This window comes from Bombus affinis, chromosome 2, assembly GCF_024516045.1.
Source record: "Bombus affinis isolate iyBomAffi1 chromosome 2, iyBomAffi1.2, whole genome shotgun sequence".
Lineage (NCBI taxonomy): Eukaryota > Metazoa > Arthropoda > Insecta > Hymenoptera > Apidae > Bombus > Bombus affinis.
In genome coordinates this window covers 15381616-15398852 of record NC_066345.1, presented here as the reverse complement: position 1 = coordinate 15398852, position 17237 = coordinate 15381616, and the positions used below count along the sequence as shown (strand labels likewise).

Sequence of the window (17237 nt, the reverse complement as noted above, 5' to 3'; positions counted from 1 at the left end):
AGTAGCTGAGCAAATAAACTGGCGATTTATAAAACTCCGTTAGAGTGTCAGAAACTGGCTATGGCGGTGATTCTAACTTATTTCGCAAAGAACGAGAAAATCACGTTTTATCCGAACCAAAGGTGTCTCTGCTAACCGAAACGCGAAACGAACAAATTCGAATTCCAAAAATGGCGTTTACGTCGTATTGCCGAGACTTTTATTGCGGCTGGCTCGGGGTTGGGGTCGGTTTTCGTTTCAGCCTGCCCGTGGAATTCGGATGAACTTGTTATTTTGCTTTCGTTTCCCAGGAAACCGTGCGAGGAATTTTTATTCCATAGTTTCCGACCGTGGCCCGGCCAAAAACAGGCAGACATTGTCCTCGCTCGATTGTTCGTCTTCTTTTTCTTCTTTCTCGCGGGCGAGCCTCTTCGTCCGCCTGTTTCACTTTTTTATTCAGCTCGATAAACGTGACGGAGACACTGTTTGACGCGGACATCCAGATTCAATTTCTTCTCGTATGTTAAAGTACGAAGGATACGAAGATCCGACGCAAGTTATTAAGACATGCGACGGTATTAGCATCGTATGGATTGTGCGAATTAATTTGACGTTAGGTTGAAATTTTACCGCTCTGTGACGATGTGAATCGGCGATGATTCGTTCGATGACCGAGTTTATATCGCGTGACGGATAAATAAAATTGAACTTTGTTTCCAACAGACACGAAACTTAACATACGCGTCTGGTATTTAACAACAACATCGATCTCGTTGTAAAATGTATCACGATGGAACGCGATGACGTTAAAAACTTGATACAAGAGCATGAAAACTTTGAAAAGCAAAAACGGGACAAAATACGTTTATACTTTAAAAATCTGGAAAAGGAATATAAATAATTCTCTTTTTTGCTGCACGAGTTACAAGTATTCGAAACTGCTTTTTCGATAGCAAAAAATCCCACGAGCCGAGGTCGTCGATAATATTCAAAGTACCCGTCGGTCGCCTCAAGCTGAAAATAATAATTCATATCCTTATCGATTTTCATCTCTCGAAACCGAGACGTCTGTGGCGAGTTAAAGCGTTTAATCGCCTGGATAAATGACTAGGCATTACTTTCTCCTGTTTAAGTTTACGACGTTCCGACCGTTGCAAATCTTCTACGAGCAGAGAAAAGGGGGAAAAGAAAAAAGGGGAAAGAAACGAGAAAAGTTGTAATTGTAAAAAGCAGCGATAAACCGAACGACCATGTTTGAACGACGAATTCACGGAGTCGTTGTACGTTCGAATTAGTCGCGTCTGCGTAATCCTGTTATTTAGGCACACGTGATTAATTATGTATGCTCGAGGATGTGCGTGCACGAACGTCCGACTGGATGCCTCTGAATCGTATTGTTCTGAAAATCGCATCGAGATGCTCCAGAATGCGGATTGTTGTCGTTTCGATGGATTCTCCAACAAAGTTGGCCGACTTTCTGTTAAAAAATTGTATATACGCAATAGTAGTTGTATAAAGTTCGACGACGATACGAAAAATACAATTGGAAAGAAAATTTCTGATTGGAGAAAATAACGAGAAGAGAGAAAAATTGAGAGAATAAAAATTGTTCGTAAATTATACGAAATACTCGAACGGAATAGAAATTTTAATTCGAGACTAGGAATTAGGAATTCGAAATAAAACGTAGTCCCAACAAAACCTACGGACACCCCCAATTGCCAAGGATTAAATTACCATCGCTTAATTGCTCGTTCACCACCTGGCGCGCGAGTCTTCCAGGCATCCTGCTTTGGGAAATTAATCGGCCAACCGGACCACCTGCGTACAACATCATCGATACGCGGCCCTCTCGACGATTTTATTAACCTGATCCATATCAAACGATGTATCGACGAAGTCTAAATTTGGTATACCATTCGTATTATAAAATGTTATCCTCGCGAGGGTCAGTGTCTTACAAACGCATTGAAAAAGGACAAATTTGATGCATTAACGCGTACACTGAACAGTACAAGCGAAAAGGGGGTGATTCTACGCGAAAAAAGAAGTCGAAAATATAGAATAAAAATTTTTCGTTTGAGGCTTTGGGACATCGTTTACTCTATCTGTATTTTTCGGCGAATGACGCTTTTCCCTCTCAGTTCTTAACTCAAGTACTTAACTCTTACGTGATACTCTTACGATTTCCGTGAAAATTAATTTAACATGTACGTAACTTGCCCTGATAACGACCAAGTTTATCGTTGGACCATTTGGCTCCTGCTTTCTCGACTCTAGCTCTAACAGATGCTACATTTGCTAATTTTATAATTACTAAAAACGCACGCATATTACCTGCAAAAGTAAGATTGTTTGTCAGTAAGATAAAGACGCAAATTTTACTATAATTATTTATACACAAAGTATGTAGGTACGCGATAAATTTTTGATAATCCTCGTCTTAACGTACTTGTTTATATTGCAATATCGATACTTTACGAGATATCTATGTCTACTCAAAAGTGAAACGAATGATTTAATATTTCCAGAAAAGCGAATTAGCAATTTTTCAATCAGCGATCTCTCGCTACACCGTTTCTCGATTCCTTTCTCTTTTACCCTGCTTCGAGCGTTAACGTTGCAAGTTGCGAGTCAACGTTAAGGGAAGTGGTGTTGACGAACGGAATTCGCGAGGAATTCGCCAATGGCTTTTCCGTTGTGCCAAGAACTCGCTGTATTCTGCAGACAGAAATTTAAATAACGTACGGTAATATCCGTAACACGGCAGTACAACTCGTTACCGGGGAGCTAGGCGATTTGGAATTTCGTTATCTGCGAGCCGAGTCTATAAATACGTTTATACTTATCTATCCGCGTTAGTAGCCGGCGGATAAACGAGGCTGCGGTTGTTTGTTAGTTTTAATTGCTCGTACGCGATCTAAACATCGTTATGTATTAAGCAGAAACGTGATTACCAAACGGTTTGATCGTATACAGCACGTAGCTACGTAAACCTAAATTAAATGTGAGTACGTTTATTGAGAAGGAACTTTTATCTTCATTAAAAAAGAAAAAAAGGAAGGAAGAAGAAACACGAGATGAGAAAATCGACATTTGCTTCCGTACGATCTTGTTCCTCGGTTTACGCGGAGTATCCGGTTCGCGTGGATTCGTTTGACGCGAATGAAAATCGCGTAAATAAAGTTTGTCGGTATAAAAGAAAAACCATGTACGCGTATGATGACCAGTACAACGTAACGTACTTTTATTCGTATCTCATACGGCAGTGACGCGTGTAAACGTCGCCTAAACTAAATAGCTAGCGGTAATAAGCGTATAGAGTAAGTTATTTAGTTTCAAATTTGCCAAATTATTTTACAAACTTTTAGGAAAACGTATTTTCTGACCGCGTAAATCAAGATCGCGCATAGAATCTACGTTAATTGTGTCGTAATTTACCGCGTAAATTCACGAACCAGCGTATAAAATATTCGACGATGGATGACGAGTATCGTCGCAAGATGCGTAGGATTCACTTCGCGCGTGGTAATTGTGACACGATGAAAAAGTCGAAGAGTCGAGCGGCGATCTTCGATCGGAGGTTTGATCTTCGAACGAGCGTAACTTGCATCCGAGTCATAATTCAACAGCCACAATGATTCGTGACCAAGACGAAGTAGCAACGACACAAAGTTGCAGTCGAGTTACGCGTGACGAAATTTATGTTCCCGTGAAACAAACAAGTCGCCGTACGAAGCTCGTTTCTTCGCCTTTGCCTCGTAACGCTGCTATTCTTCACCGTTCTCGACTCCGTGTGAATTATGGTCTTGCGGTTTTGCGAGGCTACTCTAATGTTTGGCCTAATGTAAAAATTCCCTAAAAAGAACCACCATTAAGTACGATATCTGTACGCGCAAGTTTTAAAGAAAATCTCGCTTGAAATTGGAATTTGCAACGGTAGTTGCGCGAATGATCGCACAGTTAAGCAGCGTAATAGTAGCATCGGTATTTGGAACGTGAAATCGGTCAATTTAATATCTCGTCGTCTTTTTATAATCTCCAACCTTTTTTAAACATACAACGTTGCGTTATTCCGGTAGATGGGACGAGATGTTGAAAATAACGCGGCAATCGTTAAGAATAATGACGGTCATTGATACTTTAACCTGTTACCTTCTGCGGGAAATCGGTCGACTCGTACTCTGTCAATGGTCAAACACGCCGGATGTGACAGGCTGCTTGCTTAAAAATCCTTTCGTTTAATGTTGCATTATTCTACTTGTATTAAAGGCGAATTATGTCGTGTTTGCATCCCGTTGATAAATGAAACGAACTAACTCGATCGCCAGTCATCTTTCAGTGACGTATACGAGATGCGTTACGAGCTGACAAACGATCCAGTCGACAGATTTAGAAGCTGCAGTTTTTTAATGTCCTGCGGTATCGACGACAGTGTAATTGAATTTAGAGATCAGCGTCTTCCTCGCGCGTAAAGTTGAGTAAATGACGTGTCATTTTGTTTATGCTTCGAATTGCAAATTATTATCATCCAAATGACAAGTTGCATTTACAGCGAAATACAGGCTTGTTTCGAAGAATCGTTCGATTCTCGAAATACGTTCGTTGAAACGAAAGAACAGGTCTTCTGGAGGGTAGAGAGTATCGAAACTTGAATATAATTAGCTTCTTTGAATAAACTTGATAATTTCCAAGTAACTAACAGTTCGAATTAAACGCTCGTAACCGATAAGAATCTGTCGATCATCGATTAGCATTAAGAGAATCTCCGCGGATTTCGTGGCAGTAAAATTTTCGTCCGACCTGGAGCTACGTGCTCGCGTAGAATGACCATCTCTGTCGAGCATCAGAGGCCCCCGATACGATCGCAAAAACCGCGATCATTGGTGCAAAACAGGCTGACAGTGTCGGGACGAGAAAGAACTGTTCGCCGATCGACACGTTCGCCATCGCGAATGTTTTATAGTTAATTAATAGCACGGCGGTCGCGGCCGATGGAGACCAGGAATTTTTCAGCAATTATTCGTTTCGTCGGCAACCGTCACGCGCACGCAACGCCACCGCGTCGCGACGATCGGTCGCCATTATCAACACTGCCGCCGATCGGCACAACCGATTCCAGTTTGTCCCCTTTCTCGGATTAGATCTAACGAAAGCGAAATAAATCAGCGGTTCCCCCCTGAACGAAGCAAAGAATATTTTATACAGGAATGTAAAATCGAACGATTAACAAGTATCGATCGATAAGATTTAAATTACAGAATCGTACGAACGTTGTGAAAAGCGGTAGAGTCACGTGGAAATTCTTTTCCTCGGCTATTCGATGTTTCGCGGCTAAAATTAAAGTTTAGCGCGAGAAAATCTAACGGATCGGTCGATCGTTCGCCTAATCGTCGGCTCTTACGGGTTTTTGAAAGCGGGAGGAAAGCACGTTTGCGAGCGGACGCCGAGATCGTAATTCACTTTCACCGATCGTCGTGTGTCGAGCTTGTTTGCATCGAGCATGTAACGTTGTTTCTTCTTTACCTCGTGACGCCAAATTCCTTGACACGTTGCGTGGAGGATCGCGCCAGATCGCCTACCATACGACGTACCGTGTTACATGCTGCTATTCAAATAATAATGGTATAATAATGGTAATAGCAGTTTGTTCGACGATATAATCGTACGTATGCGAAACAGAATTCGAACGAAAAGTATAATGCTGTAGGTTAAGGTAACTAGCCTATTGTGCGTTGCGTGATTCTATTAGTTTGAATATTCTCGTTTCTCTGAATATTTATATTTCCGCGTGAAATTAATATGTTACCGTATCGTATATTCCAGTTTGCCATACCTGTGTCTAGTATTCGCGTCCAATTTCTTGCTGATTTCTCGCTAATTAATTTTTTGGAAATCTCCTTAAGGTACCTATAATTCTTGACAGCAGGATTCCGCTCAAGTAATATTTAGAAATTAATTTATTAAAAAAAATTCATCTGCACTTCATTAGCACCTGACCGTTTATTAAGAGAGCAATAAAAGTAGCTTCTCCGTGTTGAATATTTAAACCGTTAAACTGTTGCAAAATATCCTGTCATTGTAAAATGTATACTTTTTATTCGCGAACGAAATTAAAAAAAAAAAAAAACGAAGAAGAAGGAAGATGAAACAAACAATTTTCAAGAAAGCCAATGCCACAAGATTGCGTGCTTAAGAAAGCGGTATTTCACTTTTTTTTTCTTTTTCTTTTGCGCATCAATTCAAAATTTACGAGGTGCTAAGTGAGAGCACTCGTTTAAATACTCGCGCTGCGAGACAAACGGTACACTCTCTAAAATCCAACTATTCCAGCGAATTTGAGAAATTAAACTCTACCTTTCCCAGTCGTTCTTACTTTTCACTAATTTTTCTCTAGCCACGTTAATCAAAAGTTTAATTACGCGTTACAAAATATCGCCGTTTCTTTCCATGTGTCTGCTGACACACACACACACTTCTATTATAATCTACCTTAATCAAGAATCTAAAATGTCCCGATCTCGATACAATCGTCTTTACCTGACATTAATATATTTTTTACGGCGTTTTAATTAAAAATATCGTTACGATGAAAGTATAAGAAACTTCAGCTGTTCGAAGCAGCGAGAGTTTTCTATAAGAATTAATTAGAAAATCTGGAAAAAAAACGCTTTTTTCTTCGACGCGCGTGTGATCACCAAGGTGTATTAAAATTGTTCCAATTAACATGTAAAAATCATTAATTATCAATACGGATACGCCTTTGGAGCAACTGGCTCCGCTAATCGAATTGATCACTTGCGTAAAGAAGAACGAACTGGAAAGTAACCAGGTTAATTGTTTATTGCAACAATATCGGATATCTACTTTTTACCGATAATTATTATTACAAGCAAAGGATCATTAATCTCTAACCGATTATTCACGCGAACCGTGTTTAGAATCATTGCACGGATGAGGAGCAAATTTTGTAGGTTGAAACGTAAAATGTGTCAGGTTTTACCCTACTTTGTCCACATTACAGAGATTATTATGCTTCCGATATTTCATATATTCTGTCGTATTACGCGCATCCTTTACATCTTTCCGCGCCTTCGAATTCCCCATAAACGCAAAAAAATCTGCAACCTAGTTGCGAGTTGGGCTTTGTGAAATCTCGTGTCATTAATTTTCTATTAATTTTTTCCTCCCGTTAAAAACTGCCCGGCGCATCAGCAGCTCCATAAATATTATTCGCACAATTTGCTTAAATGCAGTGGCGCGTAAAAAGCTATGCCACCACTGCTGCAGACTATTCGTATTATAGAATAAATACGAGGCGCATCCTCGACGTAAGTTCTGATTGGCTATTAGAGAAAAGCAGAAATTTATCTCCATAACGTTTCACGTTCGTCCAGTTCTACGCGCTTTAAACTACTTTGCCGCGTAGTTTTTACTATTATTCGGACACTTTGTCATAACGGGACATCGATTTTTGTGTCTCCGCTTCGTAGAACGGTGCCAATCGAGCGCCGAAGGTGGCACCCAGCGTCGACGTAATTCCTCAAATAGCAAACACAAGGTGTTCGATGAAAAGTAACCGTAAAATTTGTGGCAAACCAACGTGAAGAGTGGAAATTGTGTTACGCCGTGCGGAATTTCGGAAGTTACGCTCACGCTGGATACCGCTTCGTGGCCTGTCCAACGAGAAGAGAGAATAGACATAAACGAAACGCGATCGCGTCTCTCTCGTCTGGTTGGACAGACTATAGGCGACATCATTCTACGAAGCGGGGATAGAAAAACTGGTGACCTCTTGTCTCACGTCCAGTCTCGACAAAGTTGAAAACTACGTAGCGAGCCAGCTCAAGTCGCGCTACAATGCAACAACAGCATCGAAAGATTCGAAACAGAATTTCTGCCTTTCGTCGATCGCGACTTATTTTCCGGATATCGTGCGAATCGAAGGGTTAAGCGAGACTCGCGCAACAAAGTGGAACGTTCGCATGGCAGGTCAGGACACGTTCTTCCTGAGTGGATCAGATTTCGATCCTTGTTGCGCTCCGGTTGGCCGTTTCGATCAACGCTCGTAGCTCAACGGGTGAAAGTGCTTAGCGACGCTGAATGCGAGCTTAATGCAAATCGAAGGGAGAATCTCGCTGACGTACCCTCATTTGCATAACGTATTGTCGCTTTTGAAGCGGGCCGGCGACTCGCGAGAAGGCCAGAGAAATCCGGACCGTAAAAGCAGCCGGTACTCCCAGTAAATAATTCGACCTGGCCGGTTAACGGGGATACTACGTTCTGTTCGTTGACGTGCCACATGCGATCGACGTATTCCCTCGACCTTTGATTCGAGAAAACAGCGAGGACATTTTTTTACGGGAAACAGACGCGCGTGTCTCGCGTGTAAATTTCTATGGAACGCTGTTTAATCGAAGGCAGAGTAAAATATGTCTCATATTTCAACGCGTCTTCCCTTCTAAATGCATCGGCCCGTCGAATTTATCGTCGCGTCTTCTTATTCCATCTGTCGTTACGCGGTTTTCTTTAAATCGTCGCTGCGTCATTTTCTACGCAACTCCCATTCGATGTTCCGATGCAACGCGAAAATATCAACGGTCCATGGACGAACGCGAAATCCTGCAAAGATTGAAGAAGGGAGTCCATGTTTGGCGGACGACTTCTTATATAAAGTGACTAAGGTCCTTTGTTTCTTGCATCTTTCCACTTTCCACTTTCGCAAGCATGCGTAGCTGCAAACGTTTGATATTACGATGGACTAACGGTTAGATCGTGGTCGCTTTACGATGTTAGGGTTAATGCGAAAATATTGGATGGACAGTTGGACAGGTATGTGTGTTAAGGAAATTATGTTCATTCCCGATCGTTTCTGACAGTTTTATCATTTGCTTTATTGCCAACATCGTACAAGCAGCGTCCTGACCTGCTAATACTATTACTCGAAATCTAAGGTAATCATATTAAGTAAGTAGCATAATAGATAGCGCTTCGTTTAATGGTCAATACGTTCCTTCTATCTATTTTTTTCTTTTTTTTTTTTTTCTCAGATTCTAAGACACGAAAGCATGGCGATTAACTGTATAATTTTATTTTCAAATCTGACATACATACAGTTCTCTCACTTGCTGTTTCTCCGTTATCCTGTTTATCTACTCTCTAATTTTCGAGTCTGCCGTTCTGGCTTTTGGCTCGTATTTCTACAGACAGGAAAAAATTCTCGAAGAATAATTAAAAAAACGAGCAAGATAACTTTGCGCGTCTTAGTAGAATTCCAGGCATGTTTCTTTTATCTTACACAGACTTTGTTCTAACAAAGATAAATATCGTACAGGCAACCAGGTGAAGGATAATCGTTGCCGGGAATTTCAGTTTTCCACGTTGTAAAAACTTCGCGCGTCATAAAGATTAATGAAATTGCAATGAAATTATTATAAAATTCTTTCCTCTCGTCGGGTTCGTTCGACGTTCGCGACGATACTCGACGCGACGAAATACTTCGAAGGATGAAGAATTCCCCCTCCCTCGGAGCGTCTATCCATTTAGAAACGAGGAGCAGAGAAATCGAAAAAGAGAGATTCTAACGTTTTCTTGCGATGAGTCGAAGCATTTATCCGGTATTCGAGTGTCGCGGCGAGAAACGGACACGAAACGCCGGTAAAAAGCGTAAAAATCCAATCAGCCGCTCGTTACCGATATTTTTCTAACCGTCGAGCCGGGAATTCTCGTGAAACGAGGAGAAATGAAGTAACGTCGTTGCTCTGCTGAATCGTCGGTAAATCAATCACAGCAAGATCCACGATTTAGCGTCGCGAGAATCGTGTCACACAGTCTCCTTCTAACCTTCCATTTTCCACCTGATATACATTCAGAACCAGGAATCTAAGGATTTTTAACGGTCGATCGCGAAACTTATCAAATACCTGGCGATCGAATAATGACAGTTGACTAATAATTTTCTGTCTCGAGTAACGAATTTAGAGACGAGCCGGCGAGATTGAACGAATGGACGAACGTAACGATTTCGTGTAATTTCGTTGCAACGAGTTTCTCTTAAATCGACTGTGTCTTTTCTGCGTACAAAGACAGATAAGAAGCTATATTTCAGATATACATAGGCGTGTAACAGAGATGTAACGGAGGTGTATTGTGCAAAGCAACGTTTCACTATCGCGTCCAAGGGATTTTACCGTGGATGGAAACAATCGTTGCAACTATTACGTTATCATGGATCTGTTTCGGGTGAAAAGGGACGAGGGGAAAAAAGGCGATGACCAACTGCCTCGCGCGGCCCCCGAAGAACAAAGGTGTACGATTGCGTTCGCTTAAGGAGGCGGGGATCTAATTTCACGCTGTCGTTGCATAATCCTGGATGCGAATATAACACTCGACGCGTATTTATCTTCCACGGTCGGATCCATCGATCTTATTCGAACGACCATATCGAGAGTAATTTCATTTCGGTTATCCCGGTGAATGAAAAAGAACGGGAGGATGCGAATAAAGGAGGAACAAGCGTGTCGTATAATATACAAGTAGGCAATTTTTTCTTCTTTTTACACGATTCGCTTGGAAGTTGTTTAAGAATGGAAACGAGATTTCAAAGGTAACGTTGCATTTACGGGACGCGAGTTGAAGATTCGCCACTTTGTTAAAATTATACGTACACGTAGGCGTCCATACGTATTAACGATCAAAGGTTGCATAAAAAGCTAAGTTCCTATACCCGCAGAATTTACTAGAAACATACCGTTTACCCGCATGACGGATGCAAAAAGATGTTTCGAACGCGTTTCTATAAAATTGATATCGTTTCGTCAGCGAGCAGAACGCGCTCGATCAGTGCGTCGTGCATTTGCCGCACGATCGTTTCGAAACGATCCAATCACGAACGATTGAGCGAAAGAATGATCGATATGTCTTTTCGACGCGTATAGGGACGGCTGCGTCATCCGACGGATTTCATTCTCGATGACGTTTCTCCAGACCGCGTCGCTGAAATTACTGTCACTCGAAAATCTCGAGGATCTAGAACCAGCTACGACGTACGTAGATTATCATGCACATTTTATTTTATTCGTCGATTTTACCATTTATGCGTTGCGCATACTTGTTATTACGTTTCGTCGGTTTATCACCGTCGTTCAATCGTCGAATAAATTATCAATGTTTTTTCTTCGATTAATAGACGATTTCGAACGGTTGTCGGTAAATATTTCAATAGGTTTTTAATATTATATTTTTGTTTGCCCTCTGAACGTAAAGAAATAAACGGGCAGTAAGATATTTTTGAATGTTAGCGCACGTAGCGTTATATTTACACGTCGTTTGGAACATATTGTGTACGTTCACGCGCCATATTTCAAGTTACGAGCACGTTAATTACCAACTCTGCCAAAACATGGCAGGTGCTTCATCGACTTGGAGTTTCAATCGTTGGCTGTCACGTGTATAGCGTGATAGGTGTGCTTCTTTGTTTATTTTTCTGCCTTTTTCGTTTCGTCTTCCTCGCCATGGTAAATTGGCCAAGCTTGGTTAACCCGTGTGAATAACCTTTGGATTATCCGCGACTCTTTGATAGCAAATAGGCAAGAAGCTCGTTAAAAATCCACTGTGATTTACGATAATCGTCTTTTTTACTTCATTTTTAACTTCATTTTTACTACTCGCGATTTTCGATCGAGAACGTCAACTTCGTACATGTATTTTAAAAAATTAAACAAATAATCGCATAGGAAGTACGGTTGATTCGTCGATTCCTTCGACTCTTCGATCTTCAAACTCTGTAAACCGAGTTCTCGTTTCACAGACGCAAATTCGTATTGATATAATGTGATAAAATATACCCGGACTGTTCGAGACAATGAATCTGAATATCAAACACGAAAAAGTACGACGTGCCGTCTACCGTCATAGTAACATCGATGAATATGTAATTAATCCAGGTAGATAAAGGAACGAATCCCGTACTTTGATCACGTACGCTACACGTAAAAATATCCAAGAAATCAACTCTGTCGGACTAACTTGAAATTTTCTTCTAATTTTACGCGCTGTTTCCAAGCGTTAATCGCACCTCAATATGATATCTTAAGTGCTAAACTTCACACACGCATCCATACAAAAATTCCAACGAAATATTAAACGTCCTTCGATATAAGAAGATTTGCTAACCGATAGGAATTTATTCCTGCTTCTAGCGCTATTACACATGGAGAAACCTTGAAAAGATCTTATTTCCACTTCTATGATCATCACGCACTAAGAAACCTTGAACTTCTGTTCGTTAACATCCTGTAAAACATAAAACCTTCGATTAATCCGCACATCGTCCAACGACAAACTCGTTTCAGCATTATTTTCTGACTACCAATGCACAATGCAATTACGCCTACACCTTGAATCGAACGTCTCCTTAAACCTGCAAACCGATCTTTCATGCGATACACCTATTTACTCGTCTTACGGTAGATTTCCTGCTTCGACGGTGGAAACTCGAACGAAAATACAATCTCTAAAACGGGATATTAAAATAGAACGCGATCGAAATAAGGTATTTTCTTAAATCGTAAGATATTGTCAGAATCAATTTTTCGAACAAACTTTCTAACGGAATAAACGACATCGCACAGGACGATACTGCACAGAACCACGATGCGTAAAATGTCCACAAGTTGATCACCGATGATGCTTTTGTCGTATCTCGCGTCAGATTCTCCTAACAAAATTTTCTTTAAAACGAAACACAATCCTCCTGTAGAAAACACCAGAAGCAGAGCTTCCTAAATCTCAAAGTCCATCTCTCTCGTGGATCTATCAGGCAATTTCCAGCAAGCTTTATACACTTCGCGAACTTCTCGACAGCGGAAAACCAAACGTACTCCTCGTAAAACAAACTGCCGCAAACTCAATCTCTCAGCGATTTATAGCTTTCGTTGATCAACTCGCAGTGACCTGTATACACGTTTGTTCACAAATTCTCGTCAAATTAGAGATAGCTGAGAAACCGCGGCATTTTTCACAGAACCAAACCACAGAAAGACCATCGACGTCTATCTCGACGAACCAACCACCGCTTACTACGTCGTTGCTCTCCTAATTCACACCACACATTCTACGAGTGCTTCGCTGCAAAGATATTGCTCCAAAGCGCGAAAGTTGCGGCAGGAAACGTCGGATCGACAGAATTTTCCCACTTGGAAATTGGCACTTTCCTATGTGCGCGCGCCGCTTTCGCGGATCGAACGCGGAACCCGTTCCTGCTTCCTGGACGAACCGTCGAAAACTTGTCCGCGCGAAAGACCTCGAAACGCTTCCACTGAAAATCGCGCGGCGTTAGCCGCTTTCGCAATACGGACGACTGGTTGCGCTCGCGCGTAACTCGTCGCACACTCGCACGCTCGTACTCTCGCGACGAGTAGATCGTTGCACCGCTCGTATCCACGCGGTCGAATATACACGCGCGTGATACACGTGTGCGTGTCTCCCCATACATGTCTCGGATCCAGAGTCGTAGAGCGTCTGCCCACACGAGTGTACGCCATGGTAGTGTGTGTGTGTGTTCGTGTGTATGTGTGTGTGTTTGCGCGTGTGTCGATCACACGATCAGACACACAGCCACGGATGCGAGACACGCTCGCGCGGACCTGCACGTACACAGAGGCGCGCGGAGAACAGGCAGCGCACGTACGAGTGTGTACTATACCGGAACGAAGCGGAGAGTGACTAACCTCTGCGAATAGAAGATGGACGTCCACGGGGATAGCTGGCAGGAATAATCCTCTGGTCGACAGCTGACTGAAGAATCGATGGAACGGTCAGAAAACGATCGTCGAGATCTGTCTCTTATGCCACGGCATGCTGCACGCTCGATATTCTTCGTCCAACTGGCAAATATTTCGCCAGATATAATTCATAGAGAATAACGATCGTAGTTGTTCGGGCACAAAGTGTCACAGTGGAATCGACAACGAAACTTGGACGATAGCCATTCAATTTGTCCTTGACGATAGATGGATCGAGCAACGAGACGCACGATTCGTATGCGTGCTAGCCAAGCAGCGGTTAACGTCAGACACGACGATACACACGCCGGTATACACCACTGGCAGAAGCCGAGTTAACCTCGTGAAAATTGCAAGATGAAAGAAGGTCCGGGTCGCACGGAAGAGATTCACCGGCAGAGGAACCCGGACACGCACCGTGTGCCAGGAGAACGGGACGTCCACGCGTTCGCGCGGCCGGATACACGCTACCAGATGTTGACGTCTCGCGAGGAGCCCGGACGCCGCCACGCTAGCGTTTACACGCGAAAAACACTCTCACTCGCGACCGAACACGGACACGTATGTTCCGCTAGCTTATCCACCGGATTAACACCTCGTTGGTACGATGGTTTCTTTCTTCCCGTGGAACGTGTGCGCCGTTCTCTTCCTCACCCACTGGTCTCCAACTGTACACACGAACGTTGTTCACGACATGTACGCGCCTGTGATGTTCGAACATACAGTTAGAATATATCGTGGAACATCGGTGAACTCGAAAGAAACACGAAGGAATGCGACGACTTTTGCTCGCTTGGACGAAACAAGGGCACCAAGGACCAAAGTCCTCGATGATCACCGATGTTGGCCGTTGCTGGTGGCTCGCGTTACGCACGATTAACGATGCCGCGACGAGCACGATACCATCCTGGGACAACGTGCACCAGGAACGGAGGTCTGACTGCGATCCAACCCGATTCAACGTGGATCCAGCTGTTCGTGGACGCCGATGTTGTCCGGGACAGTGTCACGCGGCCGTAAACCGTATTGCTCGCCGGCGACCGTACGACTGTACGCGTGGTGGAGGTGGAGGAAGGAGGAGATAGAGGTAGCGGTAGGTAGTGGCGGAGGAAAAGGTGGGGAAGGAGGAGAACGCTTCTTCGTGTTCCTCTTCGAGACTACCTTGGTGCACCTTCGGCTGCTGATCTCCTCGAATTCTCTATCCGGAGCCGAGAGAGAATTTGTTTTTCTCCGAGAGAAGCCGGATGTTGCGAAGGAAGAGACAGGTCTGCCCCCGCGGCTTCGCTGCTCGAATTTTTTTCCCCCTTCCGGCCGGGGAAGCTACGCGGCTGTCGACTGCCGCGGGAAACTCGTGAAAAACGACTTCCTGGGGAAATTACATAGATACGCTTCAACGAGAACAACTATATAGAAGCCTGATCCGCTGCCGTGAAAACAGGTCAATCTACACTGGCCGGCGGAAGAAATCGAGCAACGCGACGTAAATCGACTGAACGATTCTCGAGAGTTTCACCGATAGAAACGTAGGAATCTCCTATGATTTTTATATCCGCTATATATACGTACATATATATATGTACATATATATATGTATAGTATACATACATAAATACATACATACATACATACATATATATATATATGTATACATATGCTTCATTCGAAGTTGCTCGGAGACAGCGGAGAAACGCAGATATAGGAAAAAGAGTTACGACGAGTTGTCTCGACTCGAAGCTTCCGATGGGAAAGCAGGAAGGAAAGAGCGACGACGGACGCGTTGGATCGAGTTGCGAAGCCTGTGCGGACGGTAAGAAGAAAACGGACGGCGCACCGCGACGGACGTTGGCAAGGCAAGGTAAGACACTGCATGCTGGCGCAATGTCTTACGGTGGCCGCGGTGCGCTCTATGGCGTGCATCATGGAGGACTTACAGCGGTATACCTTGCCGGGGCTTCGGCACGCCGACGAAAGGGGGTAGAGAGTCGGGGCCGCGAGCAAGATAGGCGCCACGAGGTGAACAGAGACGATCGTAGCGAGTACAACGAGCCGAGAGAATATATACTAGGTAGGTAGGTAGGTATGTATTTCGCCTCGAGCGACTCCAGGTATAGCGGTACTCTTCGACTTCCCTCCCCGCGACCTCACCTGGTCCCCTACCCTAGGCTATACCACCACCTCGGTTCCAGCCACCTCTCGTTTCCCCTCTCTACACCTCGCCGCCACTACCACCTGGTCGAGTATCCTCCTCCACCTCTTCCTCCTTCTCCCTCTTCCGACCACTGTCCTGGTACCCCACGTTGCCCCTCGTTTTTCTACCTCCAAAGGTGGCCCGTGTTTCTCTACGTGTGTATACGTTCACGATGCTGCCGCTCCGCTGCCGTTGCTGCACGTGTCGCGATCCTACGACCACGGTCCTACGGAACCATCGTCCGTGTATCTGCCGAACGTTGTGTACACCGTTTCCTCCTCTTCTGCTCTCTGCCTCTCGAGTACAGCGTATAGAGAGTGTGTATGGCTCAACAACACGTACAGACGGTAGGTCTGCGGTCTACCGCTCGACGCAGCGTGCACGGCCTGCAGGATCTCTCAAGGACGTAGGCCGTGAGCTTTTCGGGCCTCGCTCGACCTACTGCTGGACGAGAACGCGCGCGCCGAGCCGGAGACTTCGATGAGCGCATAAGAAGGGTCTCTGCCCTCTGCGGCTGAACGGAGAACGGCGCGATCGTTTGGTTGGTTGGTCGGTCGGTTGCCTGGTGAGACGAGCGCAGCGTACCGTTTTCATGCGATGCTACGACCCCTCTGAGGAGCACACGTGTGCTGGCGGGGTGCTGGCGGTTGCATCAACCCTTCAACGTGCAATTTTTTTTCGCTGTAACGTTTCGGCCAAAGGTGTGCGGAACTTTGATTCGAGCGTCGATCGGTTCGACGCTTTTTCTTTTTATTCGAGCGCCTGACTAACGGTGATTTTTTTGAAACGCAAATTATTTATCTCCGCGTTTGTTCTACAGGGGGTGTCGTCGGTTTTGAAGCAAATAGTTGGAAATATTACAGGGAGAATCGTAGATTATTTGGCACAGGTAGTTGAGAATACCGAAGCAAGTTGTAAAAGTACAGGAACGTTTAAAATAGCGGTCTCAAAAAATTGAGTAAAATTATAGGAAAGGAACGAACAAGACAGTTTATTACATTGTTAATTAAGTTTCGTATCGGTTCTCATTCTGTTCCCCTTTCACTTTGCTCCTAGAAATACGCGAGAGAAATATGGACGAATCTCGAACGTATCCAATTTATAAATTGCGGCGATTGTTCGTACGTTGAAATTAAGTCAACGTGTTTTCGTATAATCGAAGTAATACGATAAAATACGTAAATTACGCATTACTTTCCTGTTGTCAGAAACATTTTCGCGAGTTTGAATAAAAACTCTAACTATGTACTCTATTTCTCCAACAAGTAGTCTAAAAAAATAATAGT

General features: G+C 43.7%; 1 protein-coding gene across 2 annotated transcripts in view; it reads right to left on the bottom strand.

Annotated features, from left to right (window-relative positions):
* The window catches only part of LOC126928869 (protein sister of odd and bowel), a 143289-nt gene extending 127957 nt beyond the window's left edge, over positions 1 to 15332 (bottom strand). For both annotated transcript variants that reach the window (XM_050744711.1, XM_050744712.1), the window contains exon 1: positions 13710 to 15332. The gene's annotated coding sequence lies outside the window, so the exon portion shown is untranslated. The remainder of the gene's footprint in view (positions 1 to 13709) is intronic.
* Between the last annotated feature and the right edge of the window lie 1905 nt (positions 15333 to 17237).